This window comes from Primulina eburnea, chromosome 6, assembly GCF_022965805.1.
Source record: "Primulina eburnea isolate SZY01 chromosome 6, ASM2296580v1, whole genome shotgun sequence".
NCBI classification, from domain to species: Eukaryota; Viridiplantae; Streptophyta; class Magnoliopsida; order Lamiales; family Gesneriaceae; genus Primulina; species Primulina eburnea.
The window spans coordinates 33036904-33060581 of NC_133106.1; the positions used below are offsets into that span (position 1 = coordinate 33036904).

At 34.1% G+C, this 23678-nt stretch overlaps 1 protein-coding gene across 4 annotated transcripts in view; it reads right to left on the minus strand.

The window, feature by feature from the left end:
• The window catches only part of LOC140834432 (uncharacterized), a 46641-nt gene that overhangs the window by 13586 nt on the left and 9377 nt on the right, over positions 1 to 23678 (minus strand). The window contains exon 3 of one of the 4 annotated variants that reach the window (XM_073199308.1): positions 23266 to 23469. The exons of the other annotated variants lie outside the window; for them this stretch is intronic. The gene's annotated coding sequence lies outside the window, so the exon portion shown is untranslated. Of the gene's footprint in view, positions 1 to 23265; positions 23470 to 23678 lie in introns of those variants that run through there. 4 annotated transcript variants of the gene reach the window in all.

The following is a 23678-nucleotide window of genomic DNA, read 5'->3' on the forward strand; positions in this document are numbered from 1 at the left end:
CTCTGTAATTTTGGCTGCATTTTTTCAGAGCTGTATCCAACATGATTGCAAGCTAATTGTGCTTGTTTAGTTCGGACTTGAAAAAATGGTGATATGTGTATATATCTGAGAAAAGAGGTCCCTCATGGAAGGTCAGAGGACATGATTTCAGCATGAATATTGTGGATATTGTCTCTCTCCACTTGCAAGGAACGTGCAAGGAAGACGAGACGAAACGATCTAAATAATTTTGAATCGATCCTACCTGTTATTATGATGTATAGTACTAATTATTAAAAAAAATTATATTATATATGTAAGAAAGTTATTCTCACGTGGTTAATTATCCAATGGTTAATTATCTAAAGTTATTTTTTTTATTTTTTATGCAATAAAAAAGTTGATTTACGGCCTGAGATTCAATAATCTATCTGCCAACAACATATTTAATGAGAGGTAGCTTGATTTACGGTCTGAGATTTAATAATCTATCTGCCAACTAACTTATTTAATGAGAGGTAGTTTGAATTACGGCCTGAGATTCAATAACCTATCGGCCAACTACCTTATTTAATGGACGCGCTTTCATCTTCTTCTTCTTCTGGCGAATGAAAGGACCACGAACCTAACATGGATCAATGTTTGGGGGCAAATATTTGTGTGAGACGGTCTCACGGATCATATTTGTGAGACGGATCTCTTATTTGGGTCATCCATGAAAAAGTATTATTTTTTATACTAAGAGTACTACTTTTTATTGTCAATATGGGTAGGATTGACCTGTCTCACAGATTAAGATCCGTGAGACGGTCTCACATGAGACTCACTCATGTTTGGGATCCCTCCTCTTCGATATGTGATGAAGCATCATCGATAATGAACTCTAATATTACGATCACGTTCAGGTAATTTTTCTGAAAAAAATAATTTACTAAATTTTTTAAAATAAAGGGTTTTCTTAAAAAAGGAAACAACAAAATTATATATTACACTATTATTTTGTTGGTGTTTTTGAATATATATTTTTATTTCAAAGAAAGACAAACAAACGCACCCATTTCATTTACAGTTTTTTTTCCAAAATTATATTTTAATTACCCTTTCAACTTATCTTATATGATCACTGTTTTAATTCAATTGTCATTATACTCATAATTAATTTTGTCATTATTTTGAAATATGCAATTTAACCAAAATTTAAGCAACTCAATAATTTATAAAATGACTTCATAATTATTAAAAATGTCCTCATTTCAAAATTTTAAAAAAAACAAACAAATTTCATTGCCTCTCTTAATTCAATTTTCAAAAATATATTTTTTGAAGAAATGTTTTCTACAAATGAAACTTTATCCGAGGGACAGTGGTGAGTTAAATGTACCTTATAAAATTTTGCTTAAAACCAAATAAGATTGAGTTAGTTTTGATTATTAATGTTTTTATTGACTGTAATATCACGTTTATCCATTCTATTTTCTTTTAAAAAAAGTAATCATTTACCATACTTTATTTATCCAACATCCTTTTTAATGTAGGAGTAAATTTTATACATAGCTGAATGGTGAAGTCGTGTATAAAGTGTTGGTCTCATGTACAGTAATTTCATGAGAGGATAAATATAAGAATAAAGAATAAATTGGACACCAAGATTTACGTGAAAAATTCTTAAAAATTATTAAGGTAAAAACCACGGACAAGAAGAAAATAATTCCACTATAATAATTTATGGTGTACAACCACTCTCTGTGTTTCGAAAGAGAACACACACTCTCTTAATATAGGAAAACAAACACTTCCCAACTATTATAGAACTAAGAACTCAAATGCTATAAGATGAGAGAAAACTCGAAAAAAGAATGATATGAAATGAGAAGTTTTCTAAAAAGCCCACTTAAGCTCCGCTTAAGCATGCTTAAGCTTGAGCTCGACAAAAACGGCATGCTTCGGAGAAAAGCAGAAAAAGCGGTTAAACTGTAGTTTGACCGAATTAAGCATAATTTGGTGTTTAATTAAGTATGTTTAAGCCAAATTAATCATATATATTTATTTTTAATTTTTTATTTTGAAAGTATGTCTTTTTATTTTAAAATAATAAATTAGGTTTAAAATTTAGATGTTTATTTTTTAATTTTATGATTAAACATGTCTGATAATGATTCGACAAGATTGTAATTTTGAGATTTTTATGCTTTTATAAATATGAGAATTAATGCATCAGACTTAAATTTATCATATTTATGTATTATTTTATCTATTTATTGGTTTGAAATAATTACAATTACACTAAAGATAAAAAATGTTTTTTCACGCTTAAGCATGTTCTAATCTCGCTTAAATTTGAAAAGATTGGAGCTCGATATCCGCGCTTCGAGACGCTTCACACTTTTTAGATTAACGTTGGAAATGAGGGGATGGAGCTCGCAATTTTCGTCCGTTTAAAAATGCGTTCTCGTCTGAATTTTCTCGTCAACCCACATTTAATGCACGAGCTTTAATTTCTTCTTCTGCCGACATGAAAGACCACAAGCCTAACATGGATCGATGTTGGGATCCCTCTTCGATATGTGATGAAGCATCATCGATAATGATCTGTAATATTACGATCACGTTCAAGTAGTTTTTCTGAAAAAAATATTTTACTAATTTTTTTTAAAATAAAGTGTTTTTTAAAAAAAGGAAACAAAAAAATTATATTACACTATTATTTGTTGGTGTTTTTGAATATATATTTTTATTTCAAAGAAGTACAAACAAACGTACTCATTTCATTTACAATTTTTTTTCCAAAATTATATTTTAATTACACTTTCAACTTATCTTATATGATCACTGTTTTAATTCAACTGTCATCACTCATAATTAATTTTGTCATTATTTTGAAATATGCATTTTATCCAAAATTTAAGCAACCCAATAATTTATACAATGACTTCATAATTATTAAAAATGTCCTATTTCAAAATTAAAAAAAAACAAACAAATTTCATTACCTCTCTTAATTACAAAAATATATTTTTTCAAGAAATGTTTTCTACAAATGAAACTTTATCCAACGGACATTGGTGAGTTAAATGTAGCTTATATAATTTTGTCTAAAAACAAATAAGATGGAGTTGGTTTTGATTATTAATGTTTTTATTGACTATAATATCACGTTTATCCATTTTATTTTTTTAAAAAAATGATCATTTACCATACTTTATTTATCCAACATCCCTTTTATTGTAGGATTAAAATTTTATACATAACTGAATGCTGAAGTCGTGTATAAAAAGACCACGAGCCTAACATGGATCAATGTGATTTTGAAATTTTAAGATTTATGAAATATATATTTTTAATTAAGGATTTTAAAACAATTTTACATCAATCAATCTCATGGATAAAGAAGTGTAACGAATCATAAACACATTTAATGGAACATTTATAGAATACAAGAAAATGAGTAAATATAAAATAGTTATTAATTTCATAACAATTTACCATCAATCCAACGCAAAACTAACATTCCATTAATAATTGCATGAAACAAGATATTAAACCGCGTAGCAAAACTTCATGCATTTTGAGGCGTTGCAAAGCTTGAAACATTCTAAATCCTCCTTGTATTGCCTCGAAACCTTATCATGCTTGCAGATTATACGCCATGGACCCGAAAGCATCACCGCTGTAAACCCCACAAAGATTGCCAGGCACAACCCTAGAACCACACATCTTTTTACCTGAGAAAATTGGTCTGTCGGGTTACGATGGCGATCTTCGTCGTTACTATTTCCTTCTGTCGGGTTATGATGGCGATCTTCGACGTTATTATTTCGTTTCAAAGCATTGTATTCGGACCAGGTTTCATCATGCAAGTTCATGACCCGGACATACTTTTTTCCGATCAAAAGGAGAGCGAAAAAGTTTAGAACGGCAGCCATAAGAGAGAGTGAGAAAACGAACCAGGCATCGGAGCACACGAGGGTAGTAGTGTTGGATATTGCGGCTAAAATGACGCCCTGGAAAACGAAGTAATAGTTGGCTAGTTGGAAGGAACTGTTCTGTAGGGTTTGGATCCTAACTTCCTGTTCTCCGATGAATTTTCTCAACTCCTTGAGTTTTCGGTCTTTGATTTCATTTGCATAATTGGCTTCCTCATCGGACGCAGCCATGCTTCTTTTCTTTCTTTTTTTTTTTTCTTTTGGAATGATTTTTTTTTCTTTTTTGAACAAATAAATTAGGAAATATATTTTTGGATAGGAACCTAGAGTGTGTCTATATATATATTGGATTAATCCAAGAAGACGAGAATGTGATTATGGTTTAATAAATTCATGTTGGTGGAGTTGAATGAGTACGAGGGCTCGGACATTGCTAACATTAATGATAAGGATATAGTTGAGAGTAATTAATGTTAATTTATTAGCATTAATGTACTCAAGATTTTAGCTTCTATTTTTGTGGAATAATCATAATTTCAAATCTAATTGTCATCGTATGCCGTTTGAGATATATTGCTCCAAAAGGTGAAATCGCTCACCTTATGCGCCCCTCACTCCCCGGCTCGACAGGAATGTGAGAGGAGGTAAATCATGGTGACTCAGCCAACCAGCAGCAGCTAGACCTTATGCTACGCCGCGCACAAGGAGCTCCCCCTCATTGGAGGGAATTTAACTCCCACACTGCCGCTTGTGAGACTCAATCTCTGGTCATTGCTCCAAGATTTACTGCTGCTGACCAACTGAGCTAAGCCCATGCGGGCGCCGTTTGAGATATATTGAGTACACTAATTCTTTTTTTGTAAACATTGTCATAATTATTTTCTCAATCATACTTGAATTTTATGTATAGTATTTGAGTTTGGGAAAATAAATCAAACTTTGAAAATCATAATGTACTAAAACTCAAATAGAAAAATTTAGTGAGCCAAAAAAATTATTTTCTTATTTGAGTCTCATATGTATACGATAAAATTATGATTGTGTTTGCATATAATTAAAATTTGATTAGTTAGTTGGATGAATTTGAAATTCATTGCAAAATGAGACCTTGAGTTTACAGGAGATGAAGTTTAAATATGAAAGGATATGTTGCTCATAAACGTACATGAAATAATTGTAAACTAGTATATCAGAATTTGGTGTTATACTTGGTGTTGTCAACACCAGCACAGAACAGTGCAACAAAAAATAATATTCAGTACTCTCGTGAAATTTAATAAATGAACACTAGTTATTTAAATCGTGCACAAGTACAAATACTTCTGTGATGCCTCATGGCAAAAATTCACTAGAAATGTACGTAAATCGTTTACACAAAACAATACTAGTGAGGCTAACAAACCTAAATTCCTTGACATTCAAGAAACCAAAATACATCAAAATATCATTACTAAAAAACAAGATGCATAAAAACAAAATATATTGCACAAAACCAAACACAATCATTCTTCAATCAACACTCTGCGTCAGTGTTGTTCTTCGAGTGTCGTCAACATTAGACAACAACACGATGATTTTGTGAGTAAATCACTCAAACTTCTTCATACGAATCTTCAATACTGAATTTGACTAGGTTCACCAAAACTCCAGTGCTCGTAAGTCGTTCTTCTCCCTCTATATACAATATTCGATCACCACATATATTTATTCTTCACCTCAATCTCCGTAGATATTCCTCACCTATGAACAAAGGAAACCCATGAGTTTTATTAGAAATCAACCTTTTAAATCTAGTATAATATATCTTATAGATAAGTTCCCAAAGTGTATTGAATAATTCCAAGAATAATATTATCTATATCTAGGGAAACAAATCTTCAAATTACTCTAGAAATGCAAAATAAAAATAAAATCTTAGTTGATTAGGAATAAAATATTCCCTTCAATCTCCCCTTTTTGCATTTCTAGACAAAACTTTCGAAAATGATGACAGACAGCCTTGTAATCAGTTTAGCTCCCCCTAAGTTTCAAAGTGCATCTCCCCTTGAGTTGAACATGTTAGGTTATTGGTTTTGTGGGCAGTGTTGTCAACACTAACACGCAACACCAGGTACTAAGATAAGACAAATAGAGACAACAGAAATCAGAGTTCATTAATTATTATTTGAATAGCAGAACATAACCATAAAAGCAAAGATGGAAAAGCAATCAATCAGAAATAAATAGGAGAACATAGAGAGCATAAGACAGAAGACGGAAGACATAGGGACTCAGTTTTCATTGGCTTATTCTTTATCAGTTCTTGGAATTTTTGGCGCCATGTCTCCCCCTTTTTGAACAGAATGCACGCCAACCTCCAGAAGTAGGCGATAATCAGCAATTTTATTTTCATAATAAGCGATGATTTCCTTGGCTTGTTTGATTTGCTGAAGGCCAAAATCTATTTGTGCTTGGATCTCGAAGGTGGTGAGCAAGATGAAGCCATCAGGGATGGATGATGATGAGGGGCTCGTGTTGCCAACACTCGGGGCAACACCAGCAGCAGGTGAAGGGGCAGTGATATCAACCTCCGGGGCACTTCTTGCAGCAGACCAAGAGAGATCCACGACCCGATTCCGTTTGAAATAAGCAGAGGAAATTTTTAGCGATTTACCGACGTCTATCATTTGGTCCTCAGCTTCTTTAACAAAGCCCTGTGACTCCAGGATTCTAAAAATCAGGGAGGGAAAATGAAGCTTAGTTGATTTCATTCCGCCTTCCGCAAACTGAAGGATAGTGGTGAATACCGACTGCCCAAAATTAAACTTGCGACCCGTGTCAATGGTAAACAGGGTGATAGCTTGTGGTCGGGTCACCACAGTGGTGTTGGACGAGGGAATCCAGTTGCGAAAGGCCGTCTTATGAAGGACATAGTAAAATGATGCCAAATTGGACACAACAAGACGCTTGGGGCGGCTTGGAAATTCAGTGATGAGCCCCCCGATTAGAACAGAAGTAATGGCATCAATGTGTGGGAGTTCATACTCATCATCTTCAACTGGAGTATTGTAGAACTCATTTATGGTGTATGTTGAGAAATCATAGATAGTGTCTCGGACATACACCCGACCAAACTTGGCTGATATTCCATCCCCAACACTTGAGACCAGATTACAGTAGAATGCAAGGATCGGTTTTCGTGCATAGGGCAGAACGGACTTAACAGTTGAACTCAGCCTTCAGGACTGTAGAAAAATGGTCAAGTTGTATTTGTCGTACGCCTCATAATCAATATTGCGTTCCTCGATGAATTCTCTGTGTGCATATAGGTACCATTGACTTACACTAGACACAGAGTAAAATTTTGAGGAGAAGAAAGTAGTGATATCATAGTCCTCATTGTTAGTGTTGCCAGCACTTGGCTCAACACCGTACTCAGATTCTTCAGCATCTTCCCCAGAAGCAGCAGCTCATTCAGAACCAGAATAAGATTTTTCTGCTTCAGGCATGGATTCAGATTCCGATGGGACCTCTTGGGATGACTCAGATATGGCTTCACTCGCTTCTTGTGCCGATTCCTGACACCTTTTTGTGTCTCTCAAGCTGTTCAGAAAATCAGCCAGCGATTGTTCGTCCTCAGACGAGAAACAGACCTCTTGAAAATGATCATGAGATTGCTTAGGTGGAGCGACAGAGGTAGATGAGGAAGCATATGACTTTTTAGAGAGTAAAAAATGCTTTCGAGCAACCAGTTCATAGTTTTCATCGTTGGAGTCATCTACTGATGAAAACTCCGGATCAAGGGAGAAGTAGGTGGAAATGCGTGGTTTCTTCGGAGTGGAAAAATCAGTGCTATACCCTGCTTGTCACTTGGAGCACCTTCGAAAAATTGGCGGTTGTGGGGGAAACGCCCGCAGATAAGCCTCGCGATCAGGAGGATTCTCGAGATCAACGGGATTCCCTGGTTCACTCGGAGCAATTTCCTCCAGTGGAACGAGGTCTGGATCAACAACAATCCATTGTAAGGTATTCTCGATAGGGTTCTCTGCTGATGGTGTAGTTGTAGAGGGAGGAACACCACGACTCGTATCCATTTCACTGCGGATATCTAGGGGATCAAAACGATTGTCAGCCAATTGTATCTGTAGGAGCAAGATTGAATTCAAAATATTAGAATGAAAAATTTGTACAGAGGGTTCGATTTCGTAGACGATAATGTAATTTCAGAAGGAGTGCTTTCAACCTAAATAGATATTGTTACTGTAAAAAAACGATGAAGTCCCGTAACAACCTCTCCTGGCTCCAACGATAAAATTTCAGAAAATTAACAGACCCCCTCACTTAAAATTATACCCCTAATTAAATGGTCATATTGATTAATCTCGTGTTACAACATTTTCAGACCATTATCCATACCACACACATCGATTATATAAAGGTTGTTAATGGCACATCATGGCAGATTATGACCATTAATTGGGAGACTAACAGTCAGAATTTTACATATAAATAACAGCCATCAAATCTCTGAATTAGTGTTACACAAATCTTGAATATCACTTGAAAATTCGAGTTAAGAGAGTGCCCTAAGCAGTAAAATCCAGTAGCGAGAGCAAGCAGATTTCCAGAATTCAACCGAAACTTTCTAGCAAAGTACAATAAGTGGGCTTATGCATAAATGTCTTGAAAACCGTATGATGACTTCTGTTTTGAAGCAAAGTACATGTATTTTTGATTTCTGATATCTGATTTTTGAAGCACTGAAACCTAGTGAACTAATGGTAGGAATATATATTCTGAACATTACTGAATAATGATTACTGATTACTGGCCTCAACCCTTAGAGGAGATAACATACAGGGGACTGATATCAGTTTAGCTAAGAAATTCACAAACGTGCTCAGTGTTTACTTGTTAAATTTCTGATTTCTGTTCTGAATTCTGATTCCTGAATATTGATTCTTGTTCTGAAAATAAGAGTTTCTGTATATTATTTGTATTACTGTTTCTGTTGAAAATGATTTCGAAAACTGAGAGTTATTTTCGCCCCCGCTTATTGAGTGACAACCATATCACTCACCCACCAAACCCATATCAGATAAGAACAAAGAAGAAATGTTAGAAGAAGAAGAGCAGATTCAGTTTTGGGGCTCTGAAGAAGACTGTTATTTCTCAGTTCTGATTCTAGTTTATGTTATTTTCGATGTATCTGTTAAGACACTGTTGTAACGTACCGTACTTTTCATACTTAAAATTTGCGGAAAAATTAAAAATTTTCTTAAATGTAAACATCCATACGGTCGTCACTCAACATTCATAACAATAAATCTCAAAATCATCCGTCACCAATAAAATTTTGCTAAAAGAAACTGTCTCAAAATATTTCGCATCCAGATATTTAAAAATCAGAGTATTTTGAAACTTTGCAAAAAACGTAGACATTGCGGTCCTCGAGTCTAGCCTGCCACTCAGTCCAAGCCTGCCCCTTGGTCGCCACCTCCTGTCTCCTCACCAACATAGTCACCTGCATCGATCAAGTCTAGTGAGTCTAAAGACTCAACACGTATAAACTGGAATAACGAGTACTACGTAATAAAAATTCGCATGCAACTTTAAAATATGACGTACATAACTTGAAACTAGAACTTGCATAATAAATTGAACATACGTACGTACATAACTAGACGTGCCCTCAACATAAACTTTCATAAACATACTGCATACTTGAACATACATAACTTCATCATTTTGCGTAGAGGATGTTTCAAAGCAAGTGACCCATAACATAATAAATGCCTGATCAGACAACCACAGTACTGGGCTGACAGAGACGTATCCACTGCCACATACATGAGATCCTCGTTCATAATTTAACGGGCTGGTTGGTCCCCGTTCATAATTTAACGCTTTCCAACCACGATCTAACCCGTTCATAATTTAACGGGCGGATTGGTCCCCGTTCATAATTTAACGCTTTCCAATCCTAAATATAATTTGGTCACAAGACATTTAGCATACCTCAAAATCTTGAAATATTTTCTTTTGCACGTCAAACATACTTACTTGGCGTTGAGGGATTTATTGGACTTCGATCGGGGCCGTCGCTGCACATACTATCATGAATTCACTTACTTAAATTGCATAACTTAAACGTAGAAATCATACTTACTCTCAAGCTCAATCATTCCTTAGAACATTCTACAATTTGCCATGGCTCGACCTTGCAAATCATTGTACTAAACCATGACATCAAACCTCAAACATGTCATAATATTTTTCCCAAAATATGAAGGACACGGACCCCGTGCCTACCTCCGTGTAGGGGTCCGTGTAGACTCGGGTGAAAGGTTCGGAAAGAAGGGTGGACACGGACCCCGTGTCAGGGTCCGTGTGGGGGTCCGTGTAGACTCTGGAAAAATGCACTCCGAAAGGAACAAAGGCACGGACCCTGTGTCAGGGTCCGGGTAAGGGTCCGTGTAGTCTTGGGTTCTTGGCACTAAGGAGGAAACAAAGGCACGGACCCCGTGTGGGGGTCCGGGTGAGGGTCCGTGTACTCTCGGGACAAATGCCGATATTGATCCTCTGTTGGAAGGCGCGAGTCATGAACAATCCTAAAGCATTCACACTTGGAAGCGACATTGAGGGTATTACGATACCTAAATTCCACACATGGTAATGAAATGTTATTGTGAGCCTAAAGCTCACTTCATTTGACGGTCTGTTGTGATTCGATTGTGGAACTTGTCCCATGAATAGAAGCTCTACTACTGGTTATTGTATTAAACTTGGAATTTCTTTGTTTTCATAGAAAACTAAGAAGCATGCAACTGTTTCAAGATCTTTATAAGCTGAGGCAGAGTGCATTGGATGTTTGAATTTTGAAAGACATGGGGTGAAGTTGACACTTCTTGACATTATTGATGCATTGCACAACGCAGCAAATCCAATGTATCACAAGAGAACAAAACATAGAGAGATAAAAGTGGCATCTAGTGTGAGAAAAAATATGTGACAAGGGCGCTGATCAAAACATCACACATTTCAACTGGAGAGCAGCCAACATATTTGTTCACCAAGGAATTGGGCAAAAGTCAACATCAATATCTTTTATTCAAGCTTGGAATTATAGACTTGTTCCAAGATTGAGGGGAGTGTTAAGTTGTGTTTTTAAATTATAAGAAATGTACTTAGCTAATGCGTTTTTTTTTTGGTTTATAAATAGGGTAGTTGATTACGTTTGTACAGTCGGACAAATTCATTTTCATTTCGGCTTTTCACCGCCAACTCCTTTGCCATGCGAATTCTTTTTCTTTTCATTTTCAATTTCATTCAACATACCACGGACGTTGTCTCTGATCCCGACGTGCAAGTGTGCAGTGATACAAAATTATTCTTCCAAGGAGATCAAAACTGTAATGGCCAATGGGAATGTTCTTTGACCCTATGTACTAGGGTGCCCAGGTTTACAAATTATATTATCATTATTATTTTTATTAAATTATTTAATTGCCAAATGCTGCAAATTCTGTTAGAAATATCAGTCATATTTGTACAAATTAATTCTGACGATATCAAACTTCAGTTGTTAATCATTGCAAAAAAATCGAACACATTTTTTTCCAAAGCTGAGTTTTTTTATTAATTATATATAGCAAGTAACTTCTCACACGATATTTGATCTGCTTAATTATGATTATCTAACTGCAAACATAACTCGAAATCGAGAAAAAAAATCGAAATCTATGATTTTTTGACATTGTGATTTCGTTTCAAACTGAAATTAAAAGCCGTAGTTTGATTTATGGCTTGAGATTTCTCATTTTCAGTCTGAATCAAGACCAAATATATGTATATTCAACGAGTAAAACAAACCATCGACCCAAAAAATAGAAAAAAAAAACACATATAAATATTGTTCCCCGGAAAATATGTGTACTGAGTTCTTGTATATATAGAGAAAATATCGGAAATTTAATTTATCATAGTTTGAGTTTTCTTCCTTCCATTTGTTAAAGTTGAGTTTTAGTCCATCAACTTTTTGTTTTTTAGTAATATTTTGTTAATTTACTCCTTTGATTTGATAATTTGAAATGGTCAAAGTCAAATAAAACATTGAAAGAATAAAAATCACCAGACATAATTTGTTATTCGTTCGCAAGAATTTTTGGCCTATCTGTTTCGTAGTATAGAAAGTTGCTGGAGAATAACTCTAAAGGTTCTCGCAAATCTCATTGTAAAAAATGAATGATATAAATAAACATATCATTTCCTATCAGTAATTCGTATAATAAAGAATGAGAAATTAATAGACAAATAATTAAATTTTCCTTTATTCCAATTTTTTGATTTCTAACCCAAATTAATTAAATTTTCCTTTATTCAAATAACTCGCCTAAATGATGATAATGTTGTCAAAAAAAAAAAAAATTGAAAGATTCCAACTCATTCAATTATTTTATATAAGTCCTAATTTCTTGGTTGTGTTTGGCTTCTTTTTTTTTTTTTTTTTATCGATCCCAACACTCAATCGATAGTAGGAAGTATATATTAAAAAGTATGTATCATTTGATACAGGTCAGTTCTATCTATATTTGCAATAAAAAATAATATTTTAACATAGAAAATTAATTAATTTTCTATTATATTCCTTCATCGGTATGACTAGTGGCTCGAAATCATAATGCTATGTAAATTTAGGATACAAAAAGTATACTTTCAATTTAAATATTTGTGCATATAAATTTAATTAGTATCCGCTTGCACTGTTTCATGCATTGACTTTAATTAAGAATAAAACATGGAATCGCTTTCAAGAGTTCCGTTTCACCACCTATTCGAATAAAGTAGACCTATATTGTTTTGTTGAACTATATAATTCGGAAAAAGATCGAGAATTTCGCACGATGCTCGCCAATTTGCTATTAAAACATAGCTTGTCCAGTTAAGAAAACAAAACATGGAATATTTTATGATTACAGAATAGTACGTACTAGTTTATTCCAAAGTATACTTTAAATATTAATAAATAGACATCGGACTAATTTTTTGCAGAATTTGAGTCGAATGAAATAAAAATGTGTAATTAACTTATATGTTACCAAATGGTGAGGGTTTACTTTGCGATTAATTAAACAATAAATTGTATATATATATTGTTTTGTTGAATTATATGATTGTTGACGTAAATAAAGAAAAAGATCGGAAATTTCACATGACTTGTTTATTCCCACATATACTTTTTTGCGAAGTCCTAAGACGTATTTGAGTAAATATAAAAGTTGATTTAAGCTGATTATACCAAAAATATAATATTTTGAGATAATTACTCTTTGATGTTAAACATAATTTAGATTAAATTAATTTAAATTATATATATATATATATATATATATATATATATATATATATTATATTCATATCAATATTCGCATGTTATGTTAAATAGGCAACGAACGTGGCTCAACCACTAATTTAGAAATATATAGTTGCGTGTGCATTTGTACTACCAAATATAATATATAATTATTGTTACATAGATTAAATACGACCTTGCGCAGGTAATAACACCACCCTGAGAAGACCGACACATTCTTATTCACTTGCACGTAGAGAAATCACACACACGATATTCATACTTTGTTGGTTATCTAATATCGGTAAGATAAAATCTCTGTGAGTTGCATATATAGGTTTGAACATTTTTTTCATGTTGACCTAACTTTTGAAGTTGAGTTAAATCCAAGTTTCAATATTGACATGCGGTCTTGATTGTACAAGCTGAATTCGCCGAAGAACTAAATTTTGCATAACCCACCTGCGGTCTTGATTGTACAAGCCAGAGAAACAACTGATAATCAGGTTTCCAAAAGCAACAGACTTTCCATATTTAATATTGAATTCCAGTTAGCTATATTTACCTGTCAAATTCATAACCATCGGGCCACCCACGCAGACAGTGGTGGACACTCTTTTTTTTCTCAGCACAACAACGTTGGTAAGTAGTACCTTCGAACTAGGTACAAACAAGACATGAACTATATTGATCAAGGCGACAAATGGTGAAGCTCGAAATATTTGAAAAATACGTCACAGAGAGTTATAATTCAGGTAAGGCTATGGAAACTGATATGAGAAAGAGATTAATGAGCCATATATGTTTACTACGCATCTTGGGATCACGGTCTCTGCATTAGCTAGCGATTTTGGTTGCGGTCGGACTTTCTAATACGAATTCATGGTGAGTTTCGTTTTAATCGAGCTTACAAAATTATCTTCTAACACTTCTATTCATATTTCTGTTATTACATTATGCGCACGAAGAGCTAGGCACGTCGTATTATAATCTTCTTGTGCAGGTACATGTGTTTTTTCAAATGTAAATTCGCTTATACAGCTAGCGCATGTTTGAAAATACCTAATGTTAATTTTGTTTCATTTTGTTTTGATTCCTTATTTACATGAGACAATTAGATCAATATAAATATCCATCGATTAGACCTAACAAACAAGTATTTTGGATTAGAATATTTCAAGATCAATATTAGGGTAAAAACATGCAAATCATGATCATATATAGATAGATATATATATTTCGAATATTAGGAAACATGTTTTTATCTGTCATCCAAGTTTTAACTTTAAATAAAGGCAATTTTTTTATCGCAATCAATCAGTATCAATGTAACGTCTCACTCATTTTTAAATTTCTACTTGACATTTTTTTTTAAATAAAAGCTCGCATTTTCGAAATAACATTTAAAATAATCGTAATTATCTTACTGTAAAAATAGTGCAGTTTAATTAACCAAGCTCAGCTATAATCATACGAAAACATAAAATAATAAGAATCTTAAAATCATCAACGTATGAAAATATTCATCTCCTCTCAATCTCATGAATCATAATGCAGAAAACATGTGGTCCTCGGGTCGTGTCACTGATAGGCTCATAATAGTTGTATTTTTTGTTGTCATATCTCTCATTGTTACCACTTTCAACGTGCTTAATTGACACATTTTTGTGTGATTTAATGTAGGATGAAGTTTTCTGTTCATGAGATAAAATTGGGCTAAAAAGGTGATTTTATATCACAATTAAAGTTGTCGATATGATCGTAGTGGAAGACTTGAACAGAAAAATTCAGAATTGGTTTTTGGATAAGGCGTGATCACGCCTTATGAATGCTCCTCGGCTGCTTAATGAGAATTGAAGAATTTTCATATCAAAGAAGAAATAAAAGATAGAGTTTTTTTTCCATAAAAAAACTCTATATTTTTTAGTAGATATTTCATATTATCTTTTAATTTTTTAGTGATTAGGTTTTAATTTGGATTAATGGGCTTTTTAGCTTTAGACCCTTTTTTCTTTCAAAACCTAACCTACGTTCAAATCAAGGAGGCAGCCTTAGATATTCTTCCTCCACCATCCAACGTGAAGAGCAAATAGACGGCAGAAGGATTTTCTCTCAACCTCCTTCCACAACTTTAGGGTAGTTTTATTTCTATTCAAGGGATATTTTTACTATTTCAATTTATCACTGTGAGGCTTTTGTGATTTAATTTAATATTCATGTTTTGTTCAAGTATTTGTTGATTTATGATTTATTTATATGAAAGTTGTATCTCGGTTAATCTGACAATTTAATTCGATATATAATTTTCTACTGCTAACCATGAATTCAGTGATCCGTAATTGTCATGAATGATTGGTACATGAGTAGCGATAGATTATGTGTGTTGTGCTATCATAACATATTTAATTTAAATAAATCAACGAAACTCGATCTATCAATTGCAGCTATCTCGATTGTTAGATTTTAGGATTAACTGTTTTCACAAAACGAAAATGCTATTTTTAATTAATATGGAACACTATCGTGCCGAGTTAATTATTAATAAGTTTTGACTGGATGCTGGGTTCGGTCAATTATTTTAGGAAAACACAAGAATTTTAGCGGCTATCCCTATAATTCTAAAGTTAATTGCTTGTAATTGCATGAATAAATATATGTTAGCCGATGAACAGTGATACAATTGAATAGTAGAAATCCCTTGAATCGAGCTTGGTAATATTAATTTACATTTAATTAGTTTTTCATCTTGATTTGTTATTTCTTCTTGCATGCTAAATTAGTTCTAGTATTTTATTTAATTCATATCCAAAATCCCCCCTTTATTTGCATTTTACTCGAAACGAATTATCTCCCGTTCCCTGTGGATTCGACCCTGCTCACCATTACACTAGTTTTATCTAAAGAGTAGGAATTTAAGTTTGGTGGCACAACGACAGCACACCAAATTTTGGCGCCGTTGCCGGGGAATGGTGCAAGGTTAGATTTTTCGAGTTTTGTTATTATTTTTTTTTACGTCTCATTCTTCTTGTACAGGTGATTTATCAAGAAAAGAAGAATTTGAGAATTTTTTTGTTGTGAAATACTTTGAGATGTTTCATCGACAAGTATTCACAAGTTTTGCCCAACAAAACGGAGAACCATTCTACGCAGCATGGGAGAGATTCAATAATTTAGTAACAAAATTCAGGAATCATGATTTTTCTAACTATGTTCTTATTAGACTTTTTCTTAAAGGTTTGGATGCAATTACACGAAGATGGGTATTTAAAGGAGCACTAAAAACCGGTAGTCCATTACTTAGTCGACGTGAAGACAATGTGATATATTTGCTAAATGATATGGCTGACTTTGACTACCATCAGTATTGGGATCCTTCGCTGCAGAGTTGGAGACACCAATACACTCTAGAAATTAATCAATCTGATTTTACAGACCAACCTTTCGAGCATCAAGAAGATGAGGGATATAGTCTTGAAAAAATCATAAGTCAATTGAATGATATGGTAAACAAGCGTGTGGCATTGAATGGGAAAACTGTTGAGCCTCGATCTGAAAAAGTTTTGGAAGAAATATCAAACGAAGATGAGGCACCAATAAAGTTGAGAGATGAACAAGCTCCTGAGACTATCGATTTGAGCTCGTCGATAATATTATCATACATACATCTAGGAGATTCTTGTCTTTCTCCATTACCGATTTCAACAGATTTTGTTCTTCAAGAGCCAACGATGATACTCTCATCTCATGCCTATTATTCAAAGTCACGTTTTGTTGAGGAGACGAGCTTACATTGCATACATCAAGCCAAACTTGAGGGCACATGGAACCAAGACCCATATATGGTGTCATATGACACGTACTTTGGGCGTCAGCCGCTCTTTGAATGAGAGTTTTTGAGGGTCAAGCCGACGACTAAAAATCGAGCGCTTTTGGGAGGCAACCCAAATTTTTTGTTCTTATTATTTTTAATTTCTTTTATTTTATTTTTATCAAATAGTACAATTTTTGTTACCTTTTGCAGAAGATGTCTTCTAACAAGGCGTGACCACGCCTTATAAGAATAACACTTCTACGCAAAGCAAAAAAAAAAAAAAATCCAGTAGAGGTCTTCGCACAAGGCGTGGCCACGCCTTGTTGAAACACCTCTGCTGAATTTTTTTTTTAAAAAAATAAAAAATAAAAAAATAAAATTTGCCCTAAACACAATAGATGTCTTTTGACAAGGCGTGGTCACGCCCTGTCCGAAGACATCTTCTGAAAAAAAAAAAATTAAAAATTTACTTTTCTTTTATCTAACATTATTTGTTCTCACCCTTTTTCACATCTTCTCTCGCAGGCTTCGTTAACACCGCAACAACAATAGAAAGCTTTGCTCCAAGATGTCCAACAATTTTCAGGGGAGTTTTTTATCTTCTTTTGCGTTTTTACTGTCTACGTTGTGCATCTAATTTTTGTGTCATTGAGGACATTGCCACATTTAGGTGTGGGAGGGTATATAGCCTTATTTCTCGTTTCAATTTCTATTTTTTTTCAAATTTTTTGCATGTTTATTCGGAAAAAAAATAAAGAAGAGAGAGAGGAGAGAGTCCGGAAAAATGAATTTGTTTGATCCATAAAGCATCTAGTGTTTATTCGTTATCTCTCTCATTTGAATCTTGAATGCCTCTGATGCGAGTCTAAAAAAAAAAAACCGATGTCTTCTTTGTGTGCAACTGATTTTGCATCCTTACTGCTACATTTATGGGAAATTGCTCTTGATGATGTGTTGAAATGACAAGTGTATGAGGTCTAACACACATACCATTTTTTTTGTGTGAGCTTTGGGCCTTTGAGCAATCATCATATCATGCTCCAATTTTTCTTGATTGTGTGTTAGTCATACATTGTTGATTTTTCTAGAACTTGCATTGTTATACATGTCTTTGTTGATACCTTGTGATGGATTAGGTCCATAAACAAAGTAAAGGGCATTAGGTTCAAACCTTTTTTTTTTTTTCAAATCATCAGTGCCATTCTTTTTGAGCCTACCCTGATTCATTTACCCCTAGTGAGCCAAGTTCGAGCTTGAGCCTATTTGTTGGAAAATAACCACGTTACAATCCATGATACAATCCTTTTTTTGGTTATTCCTCTATTTGAACCTCGAATTGAAGAATCATACAAACTTTTCTCATTTAGCATCGTTTTGAGCCAAGAAAGCGTAAATTGTTGAGATCGAGTGATTAATGCTCGAAATCGTTGTCTCAAAAAACCCCTTATGAAAAAAAAACAAGAATAAAAAAAAAGATAAAAATGATTTGAAAAAATACATATGTATAATGAAAAGAAGAAAAAAAAGAGTGAGAAGGAAAATAAGAGCAACGAAGAAAAAAATGCTCTTGGATGTTATAATGAGATTCAAGATGTTATTGTTAGCATGATGCAATTTTGTTGAAAGTGTGTATGTGTTCTTCAGTTCCATAAACCGTTGTACTTATTTCCTACCTGACCTCTAGCCACGTTTCAACCCATTTACAGCCCTTGTTTGTGCATTTTAATTCATTCACTTGGTAGAGGATATGATATATTTGCAAGCTTATGGTAAAAATTTTCAGCGTTTTGACATGAGAGCTCCTTGATACACACCTAGACACTTACGAGTGAAATGAGCGAATCTTGTGAGGAGTGTTTGGACTCTATGCAGTTTTATTTCTACACATTCGGATGGAAGCAATTGCTCATGATGTTGGTAGTCAGATGCCCAACAATTAAATTTCTTTGGTGCATGAAAAAAATATTTTGCGGACAAGTAAATGAAGCAGAAAGAGGATAATGAGTTGAGATAATGAATTGAACTCTTTTATGCTTGAGGACAAGCATGGTTTAGGTGTGGGAGATTTGATAGGCTCATAATAGTTGTATTTTTTGTTGTCATATCTCTCATTGTTACCACTTTCAACGTGCTTAATTGACACATTTTTGTGTGATTTAATGTAGGATGAAGTTTTCTGTTCATGAGATAAAATTGGGCTAAAAAGGTGATTTTATATCACAATTAAAGTTGTCGATATGATCGTAGTGGAAGACTTGAACAGAAAAATTCAGAATTGGTTTTTGGATAAGGCGTGATCACGCCTTATGAATGCTCCTCGGCTGCTTAATGAGAATTGAAGAATTTTCATATCAAAGAAGAAATAAAAGATAGAGTTTTTTTTCCATAAAAAAACTCTATATTTTTTAGTAGATATTTCATATTATCTTTTAATTTTTTAGTGATTAGGTTTTAATTTGGATTAATGGGCTTTTTAGCTTTAGACCCCTTTTTCTTTCAAAACCTAACCTACGTTCAAATCAAGGAGGCAGCCTTAGATATTCTTCCTCCACCATCCAACGTGAAGAGCAAATAGACGGCAGAAGGATTTTCTCTCAACCTCCTTCCACAACTTTAGGGTAAGTTTTATTTCTATTCAAGGGATATTTTTACTATTTCAATTTATCACTGTGAAGCTTTTGTGATTTAATTTAATATTCATGTTTTGTTCAAGTATTTGTTGATTTATGATTTATTTATATGAAAGTTGTATCTCGGTTAATCTGACAATTTAATTCGATATATAATTTTCTACTGCTAACCATGAATTCAGTGATCCGTAATTGTCATGAATGATTGGTACATGAGTAGCGATAGATTATGTGTGTTGTGCTATCATAACATATTTAATTTAAATAAATCAACGAAACTCGATCTATCAATTGCAGCTATCTCGATTGTTAGATTTTAGGATTAACTGTTTTCACAAAACGAAAATGCTATTTTTAATTAATATGGAACACTATCGTGCCGAGTTAATTATTAATAAGTTTTGACTGGATGCTGGGTTCGGTCAATTATTTTAGGAAAACACAAGAATTTTAGCGGCTATCCCTATAATTCTAAAGTTAATTGCTTGTAATTGCATGAATAAATATATGTTAGCCGATGAACAGTGATACAATTGAATAGTAGAAATCCCTTGAATCGAGCTTGGTAATATTAATTTACATTTAATTAGTTTTTCATCTTGATTTGTTATTTCTTCTTGCATGCTAAATTAGTTCTAGTATTTTATTTAATTCATATCCAAAATCCCTCCTTTATTTGCATTTTACTCGAAACGAATTATCTCCCGTTCCCTGTGGATTCGACCCTGCTCACCATTACACTAGTTTTATCTAAAGAGTAGGAATTTAAGTTTGGTGGCACAACGACAGCACACCAGTCACCGCACCAGGTCTGCCTACTCAGAGTTCCGCACCTCAGTCCCCTCATCATTAAGCTCACCTGCATCACACACGCCTAGTGAGTCTAAAGACTCAACACACCTGTATCAAGAATAACAAGTACATATACATAGCACACAGCAGTGAAAAATATCATACTCAACATATATTTCATGAACTTAAAAGCATAATGTAAACTTGTTTTGTAAAATCATATCGTGTCAAAACATGTCATCTCATGTCATCATATACGTAAACATGTCGTGTAAAATCGTGAAGTGTCAAAACAACTCATCGTTAATCATCATTCATCGTTTATCATTTATCGTTCATCATTCATGATTCATCATTCATCATTTATCTTTCGTCATTTATCCTTGGTGAATTCCGTTCATTAGAAGTGACTATCATACATCATATCATTTATGATGGATCCATCATACGTAGAACCGCGGTACTCGGCGGCTGTCGGTCATCAGTGACAGGATCACCCATCCACTGTGCCTAGGCCTCATCATCAGCATTTACATATACGTCTTAACCATTTACATATACTTCGATAGCCACAACTAATTCCCATCATTCAAAATATTATCATTTTCATCACTTATAAAATTCTTGAATAAATGCAATTTTTCTTAAGTCCAAGCATGCGATGTATATCTTCATAAAATCTTAAAATCGTGATCACGATGCATGAACATTTAAAATATCATAAATTTGTGCTCAGGGCGCTGCCAGGACCAACATCCAACCCCAGATGCAAAATGACCATTTTGCCCCTGGAAACCCAAAAATTACCATTTTGCCCATAGACGTAAAATTTTACTTCTTTAACATTTTCTTAATTCCATTGATTCTAACACGTCCCAAATAATTATTTAAGCTTACAAGAACTTTCCCATATTTTTATTTGGCTTAAATCTATGACTTTAAAATTTATCTTTAAATATAACCTATTAATGCGTTTTAATCCCGAATTAAACCAAACCTTAGCATAAAATTCCCAAATTAAAAACTTAGACTTCTAATAATTATTAAGCTTAATATAATTTTCCATAATTTTATTAAGCATAAATCTATGTGTTTCAATTAATTCTTTAATTAACGTTTCGTGCGGCGATTAAATCCCGGATACAACCAAAACTCATTATTTTGATCCGAAACTTACCAAACTCCTTAAAACATCCCAAAACATATTTATAATCATTCCTAGATGTAATATCGAGTTCATTTTATAACTTAATCCACTCGTTTTAAAACTTGCACTAGGGTCACGATTTTAACCCGAATCGACACGAAACTTAACCGAATTTTACCAAACTTAAAACATGACTTCACAACACCATACCAGATATGAATCCACCCAATTCGCACCCCTTAGAACCTTAAAAACCTTGCTGGTATGCTGCTGGAAATTTCAGAATATGCACGCCTCTACCTAGTGCACTAACCCTCATTTTATTTAGTTCCTAGCCAAGACCCGATGAACCAGCCATGACTCGGCTTCCCCTAGACCATCCTAGGACTCCTCTGGACCCAAAGGAACCACGGCTACACCCCCAGGCACGAAGAACAGCTCACCCGATTGGTAATCACCTCATGCATCCTACACGACCAACTTCTTTCCCCGAACTCGAACGGCTTTGTGGCTCGTCCCAGCGCTAGCCGAGCCTTTCCAGACCGTGGTTCAGACCCCTCAGGGTCTGGTCCATGGCTTGGTATGGCCTAAGCAACGCTGGTCCTTTCCACTTCACCGATCTACCCACTTTCGATCTAATAATCAAGAACCATGGACCACCCTTACTCGACGCGGTGTGGTCTTACTCGACGCGGTGTGGTCTTGTTTCCAGCCTACACTCCTCTCCTTGTCGGTGATAACATACCTCAAACTCACCCTTTGACAGTCCTTTGCACAAACAGGAGCAGAAAACGTGAGATGCCAAGAAGATGCAAACTTAAATCATGAAAACCAAAGCCATGAGAATTTGTCATGAAAATACCGAGCCGGGCATAAATAATACACACATGACAACATATAACGACGTGAATGATGCAGAAATAATGATACAATGCGTGCCTGTTGATCTTTTATGCGAGAATGTTGAAGAGGAGAGCAATCGGAGAAGCCTCGGATGTAGTTCTTTGCAAGAACAAGTGTAAACTAAAGCCTCACAGTTGGTGTATTAATAAAACCAAGAAGGCAGGTTTCTGAAAGTGAGGGGTGTCGGTTGGTGTGAAGGTGGTAGGGTTAAGGTTTGGTTAAGGAAGTAATGATATAAAATAATTTAGCTAACGGTCTCAATTTCTAATTGAAAAAAAAGAGTTAGAAGAGTTTTAAGTCCAATAAGCTTAAAAATAGGCTCATTAAATCCAAACACACTACCGAAAAATATTTCGTGTTGGAAAGTTTTTGAAAATATTAGCTGAACCCTCAAAAAGTCCCCCGATTCGATAAAATTTACGTACCACTAAAAATTAAAATCATGCGGTAAAAATATCCAATAAATCCCAATTCTTGAAAAATACCTTTAAAATATTTTATATTAAATAATAAAAATTAATCATGTAATAAAAATAATTTTCTAGAAAATTTTCCGGTCCGGTCCCTGTTCCTCGTTCGAGTGCGAAAATGCATCTAAAAACCCTAATGCATGAACTTTAAAATTTCATGAAATAATTACTACTATGTATTAAGTATGCATTAAAAAAATAATTAAACATATAATTTAAAATAAAATTCTAGATTGCATGCATTCAAATTACGAGAATTAAATTTTTGGACCTTACAATCAAACTATTACAATCATCACAAATAAGCTATCAGTACCACACCAAAGCAAGCAAATAATACGAATAACAAACAACAATAAGTAAACACAACTCACACATATCAGTAAGTTCTCCACACAACAAAGATACAAAAAGTTCTCCACAAACATGCAGCATCGGCCTGGTACGATACATAGTCGCTCTTTTTCTTCATGCAGCATAGGCCTGGTACGTACGATATACATAGTTGCCAAAAGATCATGAGTTTATTAGTATATATGTAAATGGGGAATGCATGGATTATATAAAACTCTCTATTGCTGGCAAATCATGAGTTTCCAATCCATTCAAACCAAGAGTCTCGCAAATCTCTGGAGTCAAATTTGTTGCAATTATTTTGTGGGCTCGCATAATTTAATTAATTGTACCTGAAC